The sequence below is a fragment of the Diorhabda sublineata genome, unplaced genomic scaffold (assembly GCF_026230105.1).
Source record: "Diorhabda sublineata isolate icDioSubl1.1 unplaced genomic scaffold, icDioSubl1.1 Dsub_71, whole genome shotgun sequence".
In the NCBI taxonomy this organism is placed as follows: Eukaryota; Metazoa; Arthropoda; class Insecta; order Coleoptera; family Chrysomelidae; genus Diorhabda; species Diorhabda sublineata.
Genome location: NW_026614294.1, coordinates 20,001 through 32,127, shown reverse-complemented (window position 1 = coordinate 32,127; position 12,127 = coordinate 20,001). Strand labels below are relative to the sequence as shown.

The window sequence follows — 12,127 nt, the reverse complement described above, 5'->3', positions numbered from 1 at the left end:
GGTTTTATAGACACTAGCGCCCTCTGCCGGCCAGAAGACAAACTAAACACGGTTTTATAGACACTAGCGCCCTCTGCCGGCCAGGCGCCAAACTTGACACAAATTTACAGACACTAGCGCCACCTGCCGGCCAGAAGCCACACTTAACACGGTTTTATAGACACTAGCGCCCTCTGCCGGCCAGGCGCCAAACTTGACACGAATTTACAGACACTAGCGCCCTCTGCCGGCCAGAAGCCACACTTAACACGGTTTTATAGACACTAGTGCCCTCTACCGGCCAGACGCCAAACTTGACACGAATTTACAGACACTAGCGCCACCTGCCGGCCAGAAGCCACACTTAACACGGTTTTATAGACACTAGCGCCCTCTGCCGGCCAGGCGCCAAACTTGACACGGTTTTTTTTTTTCGATGTTATTACTATTTCATACAACTTTTATATGTTACACCTCGACAAGTTCTTATATCCTACCGGCCAGAAGAAAAACTAAACACGGTTTTATAGACACTAGCGCCACCTGCCGGCAAGAAGACAAACTAAACACGGTTTTATAGACACTAGCGCCCTCTGCCGGCCTGAAGCCACGCTTAACACGGTTTTATACACACTAGCGCCACCTGCCGGCCAGAAGACAAACTAAACACGGTTTTATAGACACTAGCGCCCTCTGCCAGCCAGACGCCAAACTTGACACGAATTTACAGACACTAGCGCCCTCTGCCGGCCAGAAGACAAACTAAACACGGTTTTATAGACACTAGCGCCCTCTGCCGGCCAGACGCCAAACTTGACACGAATTTACAGACACTAGCGCCACCTGCCGGCCAGAAGCCACACTTAACACGGTTTTATAGACACTAGCGCCCTCTGCCGGCCAGGCGCCAAACTTGCACGAATTCACAGACACTAGCGCCACCTGCCGGCCAGAAGCCACACTTAACACGGTTTTATAGACACTAGCGCCCTCTGCCGGCCAGAAGACAAACTAAACACGGTTTTATAGACACTAGCGCCACCTGCCGGCCAGAAGCCACACTTAACACGGTTTTATAGACACTAGCGCCCTCTGCCGGCCAGGCGCCAAACTTGACACGGTTTTTTTTTTTCGATGTTATTACTATTTCATACAACTTTTATATGTTACACCTCGACAAGTTCTTATATCCTACCGGCCAGAAGAAAAACTAAACACGGTTTTATAGACACTAGCGCCACCTGCCGGCAAGAAGACAAACTAAACACGGTTTTATAGACACTAGCGCCCTCTGCCGGCCTGAAGCCACGCTTAACACGGTTTTATACACACTAGCGCCACCTGCCGGCCAGAAGACAAACTAAACACGGTTTTATAGACACTAGCGCCCTCTGCCAGCCAGACGCCAAACTTGACACGAATTTACAGACACTAGCGCCCTCTGCCGGCCAGAAGACAAACTAAACACGGTTTTATAGACACTAGCGCCCTCTGCCGGCCAGACGCCAAACTTGACACGAATTTACAGACACTAGCGCCCTCTGCCGGCCAGAAGACAAACTAAACACGGTTTTATAGACACTAGCGCCCTCTGCCGGCCAGGCGCCAAACTTGCACGAATTCACAGACACTAGCGCCACCTGCCGGCCAGAAGCCACACTTAACACGGTTTTATAGACACTAGCGCCCTCTGCCGGCCAGAAGACAAACTAAACACGGTTTTATAGACACTAGCGCCACCTGCCGGCCAGAAGCCACACTTAACACGGTTTTATAGACACTAGCGCCCTCTGCCGGCCAGGCGCCAAACTTGACACGGTTTTTTTTTTTCGATGTTATTACTATTTCATACAACTTTTATATGTTACACCTCGACAAGTTCTTATATCCTACCGGCCAGAAGAAAAACTAAACACGGTTTTATAGACACTAGCGCCACCTGCCGGCAAGAAGACAAACTAAACACGGTTTTATAGACACTAGCGCCCTCTGCCGGCCTGAAGCCACGCTTAACACGGTTTTATACACACTAGCGCCACCTGCCGGCCAGAAGACAAACTAAACACGGTTTTATAGACACTAGCGCCCTCTGCCAGCCAGACGCCAAACTTGACACGAATTTACAGACACTAGCGCCCTCTGCCGGCCAGAAGACAAACTAAACACGGTTTTATAGACACTAGCGCCCTCTGCCGGCCAGACGCCAAACTTGACACGAATTTACAGACACTAGCGCCACCTGCCGGCCAGAAGCCACACTTAACACGGTTTTATAGACACTAGCGCCCTCTGCCGGCCAGGCGCCAAACTTGCACGAATTCACAGACACTAGCGCCACCTGCCGGCCAGAAGCCACACTTAACACGGTTTTATAGACACTAGCGCCCTCTGCCGGCCAGACGCCAAACTTGACACGAATTTACAGACACTAGCGCCCTCTGCCGGCCAGAAGCCACACTTAACACGGTTTTATAGACACTAGTGCCCTCTACCGGCCAGACGCCAAACTTGACACGAATTTACAGACACTAGCGCCACCTGCCGGCCAGAAGCCACACTTAACACGGTTTTATAGACACTAGCGCCCTCTGCCGGCCAGGCGCCAAACTTGACACGGTTTTTTTTTTTCGATGTTATTACTATTTCATACAACTTTTATATGTTACACCTCGACAAGTTCTTATATCCTACCGGCCAGAAGAAAAACTAAACACGGTTTTATAGACACTAGCGCCACCTGCCGGCAAGAAGACAAACTAAACACGGTTTTATAGACACTAGCGCCCTCTGCCGGCCTGAAGCCACGCTTAACACGGTTTTATACACACTAGCGCCACCTGCCGGCCAGAAGACAAACTAAACACGGTTTTATAGACACTAGCGCCCTCTGCCAGCCAGACGCCAAACTTGACACGAATTTACAGACACTAGCGCCCTCTGCCGGCCAGAAGACAAACTAAACACGGTTTTATAGACACTAGCGCCCTCTGCCGGCCAGACTCCAAACTTGACACGAATTTACAGACACTAGCGCCACCTGCCGGCCAGAAGCCACACTTAACACGGTTTTATAGACACTAGCGCCCTCTGCCGGCCAGGCGCCAAACTTGCACGAATTCACAGACACTAGCGCCACCTGCCGGCCAGAAGCCACACTTAACACGGTTTTATAGACACTAGCGCCCTCTGCCGGCCAGGCGCCAAACTTGCACGAATTCACAGACACTAGCGCCACCTGCCGGCCAGAAGCCACACTTAACACGGTTTTATAGACACTAGCGCCCTCTGCCGGCCAGAAGACAAACTAAACACGGTTTTATAGACACTAGCGCCACCTGCCGGCCAGAAGCCACACTTAACACGGTTTTATAGACACTAGCGCCCTCTGCCGGCCAGGCGCCAAACTTGACACGGTTTTTTTTTTTCGATGTTATTACTATTTCATACAACTTTTATATGTTACACCTCGACAAGTTCTTATATCCTACCGGCCAGAAGAAAAACTAAACACGGTTTTATAGACACTAGCGCCACCTGCCGGCAAGAAGACAAACTAAACACGGTTTTATAGACACTAGCGCCCTCTGCCGGCCTGAAGCCACGCTTAACACGGTTTTATACACACTAGCGCCACCTGCCGGCCAGAAGACAAACTAAACACGGTTTTATAGACACTAGCGCCCTCTGCCAGCCAGACGCCAAACTTGACACGAATTTACAGACACTAGCGCCCTCTGCCGGCCAGAAGACAAACTAAACACGGTTTTATAGACACTAGCGCCCTCTGCCGGCCAGACGCCAAACTTGACACGAATTTACAGACACTAGCGCCACCTGCCGGCCAGAAGCCACACTTAACACGGTTTTATAGACACTAGCGCCCTCTGCCGGCCAGGCGCCAAACTTGCACGAATTCACAGACACTAGCGCCACCTGCCGGCCAGAAGCCACACTTAACACGGTTTTATAGACACTAGCGCCCTCTGCCGGCCAGAAGACAAACTAAACACGGTTTTATAGACACTAGCGCCCTCTGCCGGCCAGGCGCCAAACTTGACACGAATTTACAGACACTAGCGCCACCTGCCGGCCAGAAGCCACACTTAACACGGTTTTATAGACACTAGCGCCCTCTGCCGGCCAGACGCCAAACTTGACACGAATTTACAGACACTAGCGCCCTCTACCGGCCAGAAGCCACACTTAACACGGTTTTATAGACACTAGTGCCCTCTACCGGCCAGACGCCAAACTTGACACGAATTTACAGACACTAGCGCCCTCTGCCAGCCAGACGCCAAACTTGACACGAATTTACAGACACTTGCGCCCTCTGCCGGCCAGAAGACAAACTAAACACGGTTTTATAGACACTAGCGCCCTCTGCCGGCCAGACGCCAAACTTGACACGAATTTACAGACACTAGCGCCACCTGCCGGCCAGAAGCCACACTTAACACGGTTTTATAGACACTAGCGCCCTCTGCCGGCCAGGCGCCAAACTTGCACGAATTCACAGACACTAGCGCCACCTGCCGGCCAGAAGCCACACTTAACACGGTTTTATAGACACTAGCGCCCTCTGCCGGCCAGAAGACAAACTAAACACGGTTTTATAGACACTAGCGCCCTCTGCCAGCCAGACGCCAAACTTGACACGAATTTACAGACACTAGCGCCCTCTGCCGGCCAGAAGACAAACTAAACACGGTTTTATAGACACTAGCGCCCTCTGCCGGCCAGACGCCAAACTTGACACGAATTTACAGACACTAGCGCCACCTGCCGGCCAGAAGCCACACTTAACACGGTTTTATAGACACTAGCGCCCTCTGCCGGCCAGACGCCAAACTTGACACGAATTTACAGACACTAGCGCCCTCTGCCGGCCTGAAGCCACGCTTAACACTTTTATATAATATACCTCGAACGGCTCCTACATACAAAACATCTCCATTCAATTTTCGCAATTCATCTTTTTCGACAAGTTCTTATATCGAGCGGAATATAATTTCATACTACTTGTTTTTCATTATTATCACTAATTTAATACAACTTTTATATAATACATCTCGGACGTTCATACATCGAGCGGCGATCTAATTTCATAATACTTTTTTCCGTTATTGTTAATATTTTCATAGCACTTTTATATTATATACCTCGAACGGCTCCTACATAAAAAACAACTCCATTCAACTTTCACAATTCATCTTTTTCGACAAGTTCCTAAGTCGAGCGGAATATAATTTCATACTACTTGTTTTTCATTATTATCACTAATTTAATACAACTTTTATATAATACATCTCGGACGTTCATACATCGAGCGGCGATCTAATTTCATAATACTTTTTTCCGTTATTGTTAATATTTTCATAGCACTTTTATATAATATACCTCGAACGGCTCCTACATACAAAACATCTCCATTCAACTTTCACAATTCATCTTTTTCGACAAGTTCATATATTTAGGGAAAATCTCATTTCATAATACTTGTTTTTCATAATTATTACTATTTTCATACAACTTTTATATAATATATCTCGTACGTTCGTTCATCGAGCGGCGATCTAATTTCATAATACATTTTTTCCGTTATTGTCAATATTTTCCATAACACTTTTATATAATATACCTCGAACGGTTCCTACATACAAAACATCTCCATTCAACTTTTACAATTCATCTTTTTCGACAAGTTCATATATTTAGGGAAAATCTCATTTCATAATACTTGTTTTTCATAATTATTACTATTTTCATACAACTTTTATATAATACATCTCGTACGTTCGTTCATCGAGCGGCGATCTAATTTCATAATACATTTTTTCCGTTATTGTTAATATTTTCCATAACACTTTTATATAATATACCTCGAACGGTTCCTACATACAAAACATCTCCATTCAACTTTCACAATTCATCTTTTTCGACAAGTTCATATATTTAGGGAAAATCTCATTTCATAATACTTGTTTTTCATAATTATTACTATTTTCATACAACTTTTATATAATACATCTCGTACGTTCGTTCATCGAGCGGCGATCTAATTTCATAATACATTTTTTCCGTTATTGTCAATATTTTCCATAACACTTTTATATAATATACCTCGAACGGTTCCTACATACAAAACATCTCCATTCAACTTTCACAATTCATCTTTTTCGACAAGTTCATATATTTAGGGAAAATCTCATTTCATAATACTTGTTTTTCATAATTATTACTATTTTCATACAACTTTTATATAATACATCTCGTACGTTCGTTCATCGAGCGGCGATCTAATTTCATAATACATTTTTTCCGTTATTGTTAATATTTTCCATAACACTTTTATATAATATACCTCGAACGGTTCCTACATACAAAACATCTCCATTCAACTTTCACAATTCATCTTTTTCGACAAGTTCATATATTTAGGGAAAATCTCATTTCATAATACTTGTTTTTCATAATTATTACTTTTTTCATACAACTTTTATATAATACATCTCGTACGTTCGTTCATCGAGCGGCGATCTAATTTCATAATACATTTTTTCCGTTATTGTCAATATTTTCAATAACACTTTTATATAATATACCTCGAACGGCTCCTACACACAAAACGTCTCCATTCAACTTTCACAATTCATCTTTTTCGACAAGTTCATATATTTAGGGAAAATCTCATTTCATAATACTTGTTTTTCATTATTATCACTATTTTCATACAACTTTTATATAATACATCTCGTACGTTCGTACATCGAGCGGCAATCTAATTTCATAATACTTTTTTTCCGTTATTGTTAATATTTTCCATAACACTTTTACGTCTCGGACGGTATGAAGTTTCATAATACTTCTTTTTAATATTCATAATACATCTTTTATATATTTTCACTATACATCTTTATTAATGTTAATGTAGAAAGCGTACCGTTGTACAGCGCACATATATGTGTGGTGTATCGAAGTTGACGTCTCGTTAAATTTTAATGAACTCGTTATAATTTACGTAAAGACGTTGTATCGGTCATTCCACATTATAGTGGATTATATAGTTTTCTGAAAGGGTCCCCGTTCTCCTCCAATATATTATCGTATATTGCTAGCGGTTCCCTTTTTAGATATTATATCAATTTATCCACAAATTAAATATATATTGCGAGATCGCGAATTTAGCTAGCGTTTTACCGCGAGCGATTCATATGCGATCGTCTATAAAAATATATATAATAATATAACATTTATATTATTACACAACATTGCGATAACTCTCATTATTCCGAGCGAGAATAAAAATTTCGTTCATTATTATCTAATTGTAAACCATGTCGCTTACAATCTAGCGAAGGGTAGAGATAATGTCGAAATTCTATTCCGGTCGACGTAATTATATCTTATTTAAAATATCATTTCGATTAAATTTTAGATAAATTTATAGTCGATTCGGTGAAAATTTTATGAAATATAAGAAAAATATATTATAATATATAAAGCGTGGCGCCGAAAATTATATATTTTCAATAATAAGCGCAGCAAACACCACGCAAACGAAAAAGTAAATAACAATGTGTTTATTATATACGAGAATATAGATGAATATAAAATATTATGTGTATAAATATAAAATATATGTAATATGAAAAAACGTCATCATAATTCTCATCCTCACATTATGTGGTGGATATTGTTATTAAAACTTTTTCGATAATAGTTTTATTATATATAAAATACACAAATAGTAGTTCCCTGGTTGATCCTGCCAGTAGTCATATGCTTGTCTCAAAGATTAAGCCATGCATGTCTCAGTACAAGCCAAATTAAGGTGAAACCGCGAAAGGCTCATTAAATCAGTTATGGTTCCTTAGATCGTACCCACATCGTACAATTTGGTGACTCTGAATAACTTTTCGCTGATCGCACGGTCTCGCACCGGCGACGCATCTTTCAAATGTCTGCCTTATCAACTGTCGATGGTAGGTTCTGCGCCTACCATGGTTGTAACGGGTAACGGGGAATCAGGGTTCGATTCCGGAGAGGGAGCCTGAGAAACGGCTACCACATCCAAGGAAGGCAGCAGGCGCGCAAATTACCCACTCCCGGCACGGGGAGGTAGTGACGAAAAATAACGATACGGGACTCATCCGAGGCCCCGTAATCGGAATGAGTACACTCTAAACCCTTTAACGAGGATCAATTGGAGGGCAAGTCTGGTGCCAGCAGCCGCGGTAATTCCAGCTCCAATAGCGTATATTAAAGTTGTTGCGGTTAAAAAGCTCGTAGTCGAATCTGTGTCCCACGCCGCTGGTTCATCGTACGCGGTGTCAACTGGCGTGTCGTGGGACGTCCTGCCGGTGGGCTTAGCTCGCAAGGGCGGCCCAACTCAATCCCGCCGCGGTGCTCTTGACTGAGTGTCGAGGTGGGCCGGCACGTTTACTTTGAACAAATTAGAGTGCTTAAAGCAGGCCAAAATTTTGCCTGAATACTGTGTGCATGGAATAATGGAATAGGACCTCGGTTCTATTTTGTTGGTTTTCGGAACCCCGAGGTAATGATTAATAGGAACGGATGGGGGCATTCGTATTGCGACGTTAGAGGTGAAATTCTTGGATCGTCGCAAGACGGACAGAAGCGAAAGCATTTGCCAAAAACGCTTTCATTGATCAAGAACGAAAGTTAGAGGTTCGAAGGCGATCAGATACCGCCCTAGTTCTAACCATAAACGATGCCAGCTAGCGATCCGCCGACGTTCCTCCGATGACTCGGCGGGCAGCTTCCGGGAAACCAAAGCTTTTGGGTTCCGGGGGAAGTATGGTTGCAAAGCTGAAACTTAAAGGAATTGACGGAAGGGCACCACCAGGAGTGGAGCCTGCGGCTTAATTTGACTCAACACGGGAAACCTCACCAGGCCCGGACACCGGAAGGATTGACAGATTGAGAGCTCTTTCTTGATTCGGTGGGTGGTGGTGCATGGCCGTTCTTAGTTGGTGGAGCGATTTGTCTGGTTAATTCCGATAACGAACGAGACTCTAGCCTGCTAACTAGGCGTATTTCGACATCCCAAAGGCCCGTCGGTATTGAGTTTCGGCTCTTGCCGTTCGCGGTTTTTACTGTCGGCGTACAAATAATTCTTCTTAGAGGGACAGGCGGCTTCTAGCCGCACGAGATTGAGCAATAACAGGTCTGTGATGCCCTTAGATGTTCTGGGCCGCACGCGCGCTACACTGAAGGAATCAGCGTGTCCTCCCTGGCCGAGCGGCCCGGGTAACCCGCTGAACCTCCTTCGTGCTAGGGATTGGGGCTTGCAATTGTTCCCCATGAACGAGGAATTCCCAGTAAGCGCGAGTCATAAGCTCGCGTTGATTACGTCCCTGCCCTTTGTACACACCGCCCGTCGCTACTACCGATTGAATGATTTAGTGAGGTCTTCGGACTGAGCGCGGTGGCGTTTCGGCGTCGCCGATGCTTCGGAAAGATGACCAAACTTGATCATTTAGAGGAAGTAAAAGTCGTAACAAGGTTTCCGTAGGTGAACCTGCGGAAGGATCATTACAGAGTATTTGTTCGTTTTTAAACAAAAAATAAAAAAACGAAATCAAGTCTGTATTATTATATTATATATAATTGTGAAAGAAATTTTTCTTTTCTACAAAATAATCGAACTCTTCAAAAGAAAATTTATATATGATATAAATATATGATGTATATATATTGAAATTTTTTTTTTTTTTTTTTATAAAATTCGAACAAGTTTCGAATAATATTTAAAAAAAAAAAAGATAAATATATTTCATACGTCTATAAAATATATATCTACATATATAAATTTACAGTAAAAATAACGAAAAATTTTTATCATAGATTAGTAGAAGGAGTCGACGACGACGACGACGACGAACGACGATGACGACACAATAGTAGTAACAATATATTTTTATTATTATATATATATATATATTAACGATTGACAGAACGATCATTAACAAAATTTCTTGTTAACTAAAAACGTTCTAATATAAAGAATCGTTATTATAATAAACGAAAAATATATAGATTATTGAAACGTCGTCTGTTGTTGTTGTTGTTGTTGTTGTTGTCGTCGTGTGTGTCTGTCTTCTGTATTTTTATGGAGAAATTTTATTTCGTTTTTTTATTATTACATAAGTTTTTTATCGATCGAAGGTAATACAAAAAAATTTCGACAATATTATATGTGATGATGATTATGTGAGATGATAAGACATTTTCTTCATCCGGGTACCTAAACGAAACTTTTAAGCACGTGTCGATTCTTTCGATATGTATAAAAATTCGTTTTAGAAATAATATTTCACGTATTATTTCGAAGGTGTTCGAAGATTTACGCCCGACCGTGTCGAAATTTGTATAAAACTTTCAAGATTAAAAAACTTGTAATAATTAAGAGGAATATATCGTGCGAGATATCTGTCTATGCGCGCCTCGTTTGTAATAAAACATGTGCAGCGGTTAAAATTTATCGGATATTTTTAAGTACGATATTATAATTTCTCTAAAATTTATATATAATTACCATTTAATAAATAATATATATATATATATATATATATATATATTATATAAATGTCGTTAGATAATTCTATACGCGTATAAAATATTATAATATTATTATTAATTTAATAATCAAATATTAAAAATACGACGAATAGAATATGAGAAAACGACATAATAAAATGATTACCCTGAACGGTGAATCACTTGGCTCGTGGGTCGATGAAGAACGCAGCTAATTGCGCGTCAACTTGTGAACTGCAGGACACATGAACATCGACATTTCGAACGCACATTGCGGTCCTCGGATACTCGTTCCCGGACCACTCCTGACTGAGGGTCGTATCAATTTAAAAGACTGCTTAGAATTTAAAATTTTTCAATTTATTATAGAAAAATAAATGACTAAGCGTGTTGGATGTGTGAGACACAATAACGCACACTAAAAGAAAACACACGCACATACTATAAACTTGTGCGTATTTTTTTTTTGTGCGGCATCCTAAAATGCGAAAAGCAGCGTAAATTTTTTATAGAAAAAATTTGCGCAATTTTTGAACACAACGACGCTATTACTACCATAAATTGATCGTGTGTATTTTTATATGAAATACATAAAATTTGTTTGGTAGAGTTATATTTACGTATATATAGTCGATAAATAAGTGTATATATTATATATATTTAAAATGATAACGCGGTCGTCGTGTCCGAGAGAAATAATAAAGTTTCGAAGACTGGACGTCTGACCAGTGTTTTTTTTTATATCATTTATACTGTATCGACAAAATATATGAATTTATATATATATATATATATATATATATATATATATATATATGTATAACTTGCTCTGCCGCCTCTATAAATAAAAACAAATAATGTTATATTTCGTATAATGTGATTAAACACACGTTTTTTTTTTTGTGATATTTTAGCGAATTGTATTTAAATATTATAGATATATTATAATATATCGACCTCAGAGCAGGTGAGATTACCCGCTGAATTTAAGCATATTACTAAGCGGAGGAAAAGAAACTAACTAGGATTCCCTTAGTAGCTGCGAGCGAACAGGGAAAAGCCCAGCACCGAATCCCGTGGTCGATATCGGCCACCGGGAAATGTGGTGTTAGGGAGGATCCGTTTATCACGAGATCGTGCGGCGCGTCCAAGTCCTTCTTGAACGGGGCCACAGCCCATAGAGGGTGCCAGGCCCGTAGCGACCGTTGCCGATTGCGTGAGGATCTCTCCTGAGAGTCGGGTTGCTTGAGAGTGCAGCCCTAAGTGGGTGGTAAACTCCATCTAAGGCTAAATATGACCACGAGACCGATAGCGAACAAGTACCGTGAGGGAAAGTTGAAAAGCACTTTGAAGAGAGAGTTCAAGAGTACGTGAAACCGTTCAGGGGTAAACCTGAGAAACCCGAAAGGTCGAAAGAGGAAATTCATTCGCGTTTCGATAATTGAAGTTGAACGTTTGTATGACGGATATTGTTGTTGTTTCGGCAACACAATAAATCGCGTTTTACGTTTTTCTAATCGATATCGAACGCGTGCACTTTTCCTCTAGTAGGACGTCGTGATCCGTTGGGTGTCTGTTTAAGACT

The 12,127-nt window shown here is 41.9% G+C and overlaps 2 non-coding genes and 1 pseudogene across 2 annotated transcripts in view; all 3 read left to right on the top strand.

Moving 5' to 3' along the window:
- Positions 1–7,734: 7,734 nt before the first annotated feature.
- Positions 7,735–9,540, top strand: LOC130452314 (small subunit ribosomal RNA; annotated as a pseudogene).
- Positions 9,541–10,705: 1,165 nt separating this feature from the next.
- Positions 10,706–10,861, top strand: LOC130452318 (5.8S ribosomal RNA). Its single transcript, XR_008910943.1, has one exon. It is a non-coding gene; the product is annotated as a 5.8S ribosomal RNA (ribosomal RNA).
- A 634-nt stretch (positions 10,862–11,495) lies between these two features.
- The window catches only part of LOC130452316 (large subunit ribosomal RNA), a 4,097-nt gene continuing 3,465 nt past the window's right edge, over positions 11,496–12,127 (top strand). Inside the window, exon 1 of the ribosomal RNA XR_008910941.1 lies at positions 11,496–12,127. This exon is cut by the window's right edge and continues 3,465 nt beyond it. This is a non-coding gene — a ribosomal RNA (large subunit ribosomal RNA).